The sequence below is a fragment of the Meleagris gallopavo genome, chromosome 1 (assembly GCF_000146605.3).
Source record: "Meleagris gallopavo isolate NT-WF06-2002-E0010 breed Aviagen turkey brand Nicholas breeding stock chromosome 1, Turkey_5.1, whole genome shotgun sequence".
Taxonomy (NCBI): domain Eukaryota; kingdom Metazoa; phylum Chordata; class Aves; order Galliformes; family Phasianidae; genus Meleagris; species Meleagris gallopavo.
This window is the reverse complement of record NC_015011.2, coordinates 39460524-39463907: the sequence shown is the minus strand read 5'-3', so window position 1 is coordinate 39463907 and position 3384 is coordinate 39460524. Positions and strand designations below refer to the sequence as shown.

Below are 3384 nucleotides of genomic sequence, written 5' to 3'. Positions count from 1 at the left end.
AATTATCCCACGTCAAGCTTAGGACAGGTGATGTATTACTCACGCAGCCAGTGAGCACATTCAGAGCTACTCTGTTTATTCTTCCATGTTCCATTGGACTGTGCTGTGGAGAAATAATACTCTGGCCCTTTTAGCACCAATTCATGAGGGAAGCCAAAGGGTGACAAAAGTCATGAGAGTAATAGATCACAATCATTATCTCATCTAACCTCCTGAATGCCTTGGCCATTCTATTTTTCTTTAAAAGTTAAATCAAAGCAAGCGTTTTCAAAAGACCTCTAATTTTTTTTAAGACTACAGGCAACAGTGAGTAATTGGTCCCTATGTTATCCTTATTGTTGCAATGGTGTATCTTACTCAAGGCTGAATTTTAAAACTTCCAGCCATGGGGCCACTTTATGTTGCAAGACAATAAATTTTAAGACTATAAATCCCTCCACCATTAAGCCTCGTCCATATACATGGACCTATTCAGAGTGATTTAGTTCCTTCTTACCCTTTTCTTTGATAAGCTTTGACTGAGTTCCTTAAGCCTTATGTCAAAGCGGATTTTCTACCTTGAAAGGCAAACACCAGAACTTCAGTAAGTTGCTTTACCAACACAAGGTGCAGAGGGAAGGTCATTGTGCTAGTTCTGCGTGACATTTCTCTTCTGTATTTCCAAGGATCACATTAGCACTTTTGGCAACACTGCACCAAGAACTCAACGTTGAGACTGTCACATAAGAATACCCCTTCCCAAAAAAACCTCCAGTCTTGCAAGTATCCATTGCATTAGAATCATAGAATCACGGAATCATAGAATCACCAAGGTTGGAAAAGACCCACAAGATCACCCAATCCAGCTATCCACCCATCACCAATAGTTCTCACTAAACCATGTCCATCAACACAATCCAGATGTTCCTTGAACACTCTTCATCACTTGCTTGCAGCAGCAATAAAATACACTACTTTTGGGATGTAACTATTCAGAACAATTATTCAGATAATTCTCACCCACTATTTGGACAGTTTATTATAGAATCATAGAATAATATGCACTGAAAAGGATTTCAAGGATATCCAGTGCAACCCCTTGCTTAAGGCAGGGCTAACTTCACAGTAAAAGCAGGTTGCCAAGATCTTCACCCAGTCAGGCTGGAAAATCTCAAAGGACAGAGATTCTTTGTTTAATGGACAACTTCTTTCAAGGTTTACCCACTTCCAATGTGATGTTTTAATATAACTCATGCCATCTCAAAGCATGGCCACCAACACCTCTGTATCCCCATTTTAGATCTTAGGATAAAATACTACACTGACAGAGTAAGTTTGCAGGCATCCTATGAGAAATAGTCTAGTTCATGGGCATCTGACCACTGACTACTTTTGAAGACCTGTCAGTTAGCCCATTTCTAGTTTGTATGCTCAAAGTTATGTTGATTCAATCTCGTTTCCTTGGTTAAGTAAACATCACATAATACTGAATTAAAATTTCCAGTGCAGGCCAAGGAATCAGCAAGCAGGTTGGGAGGCAGACCAGTGCCTTCCATCTAAAAACATCCACCTTCAGGAAGGTGGGGCTGACCAGCACTACTTCTCTTGCCGACTTTTGCTGTTAGTCCACTACTTCTCCCAGGAACTGATGCTGGAAAGCAAGAGCCACAGCTCCCTGCTTCATTCCAACCCCTTTCTCAAGTAAGGGAATTCTGCAGGACAACTTTTAAAATCTTCCCTGTACAGCTGCTTTAAGTATCCTTGGGCTAGTTATTTGACAGCCTTGAGCATTAACTGTGCAGCTATGCTGATTAGGAAATGTTTAATTTCAGCAAATGCTGCTTTTCATCTTCCTTGAGTGCACATAATACTCCCATTCAAGTCTCCCATCTGAGTGCCAATTAGCCCCTATGGCAGAGCACATGAAATCTGACCAGGGGTAGATAAAAAAGGATGAAGTTGGAATAAGCTTATTGCTTTTCACAGGTACCCCGTTCAAGCACAAACACTGAATTAGCTAAACATTTATATTTCTAAAAGGCGACATATTTGGCATTAACGTTACACAGATATTAATAGAAAAGTTACTGTTATAGCTGCATTTTGCTTCAAGAAGTCTGTTCACAACATGGCAGTTTAAAAGAGCAAGCCTGAGGGTGACGACGTTCCCTACGAAAAACAGTTAATTAACTTTTGCTTTTAATATTATTTAAACATAATTTTGTAGGTGTACCAGATTTTTTTAAGCATCAGAACAGTTTGAGTGTTGTCGCATTAGGCTGTTATGGCTTCAAACATGAACTTCTTCCCTGCTGAGGATGGTGAATCCAGCGTGCAGCAATGTGACTGCCTAAGAGGCACTGTTGCACTTTATGTCGATCCAGCTGCTCTGCAAGTACATAAAGTCTACATAATAAAAACCCTCACATTAATTTTGATTTTAAAAACTGACTGTTTGCCAGGAACTGCTTTCTTGACTCCAGTGTTTTAGCCAAACAAAACGTTTTCTTGTCAAGAAATCTGAATGAGCTACTGTTTATTGTTTACTCATCAGAGAAACTTGTGCTGATTTGAGTTGAGCAAAAGAAGTGGGTGGCTGATATTTATTATTTAAATTTCTCTAATTTTAATACTGCCATATGTATTTTTAATCTCTTAAAACTTTTAGTGACATTTCCACAGCTTCCCTAATTACCTCTACTACCACTTAAACACCCTGGCAATTACAGCTGTTACCAATGCACGGTCTGTTCGTGCTGCATTTCCACATCCTCTGCGTTCTGTCAGCTCTCCAGTGAACGAGAGGAACAGTGCTATGTTCCCCTCTGGATTCAAGTTTTCCCAGTTTTGGCGTTTCTTGAGCAAGTGAAACAATGCAGGTACCGCACAGGACAAGGGGGGGGGACTCAGTTCTTCATTGTCACTTCTCTGCGTACTTCCCACAGTGGAAGGCAGCACAACTGCACCTCCGTTTCCGGAGAGGCAGCAGAACGGCTCCCCCTGTGCTCCGGGCTAAGGACGGAGGTGCACGGCCAGCGCAACCAGCCGGCTGCTGGCCGGCCCTGCACAGCTCCAGCGCTGAGCTCAGCTTGAAGGCTGAGCGCTCCCAGGCCCGCACGGACTGCGCACATCCACCCGCACGAGGTGACCACGACGCACCCACGATCGATCTCTCCCTCTCTGCCTTTCAACCCCGAGATACGGAGATATAGTGCAGTATCCCGAGGACGGCCCGGAACACGCGGCAACCCAGACGAGGTTCAGGGCTGAAGACGGGGCTGACAACTGTGGGTCCGTTCGAAGGGCGGTGCGGGGACGCGCCGGTGCAGCGCAGCCCTGCGAAGGGCTCCGCCGTCGCCTCTCCCGGCGGTTCCCGCAGGCGGCGCTGCGGCGCTCCCCGCCCTC

The 3384-nt window shown here is 44.1% G+C and overlaps 1 protein-coding gene across 1 annotated transcript in view; it reads left to right on the top strand.

The window, feature by feature from the left end:
- Positions 1–795: 795 nt before the first annotated feature.
- LIN7A (lin-7 homolog A, crumbs cell polarity complex component) overlaps positions 796–3384 on the top strand; it is a 53053-nt gene continuing 50464 nt past the window's right edge. Inside the window, exon 1 of the transcript XR_004160019.1 lies at positions 796–3123. The gene's annotated coding sequence lies outside the window, so the exon portion shown is untranslated. The remainder of the gene's footprint in view (positions 3124–3384) is intronic.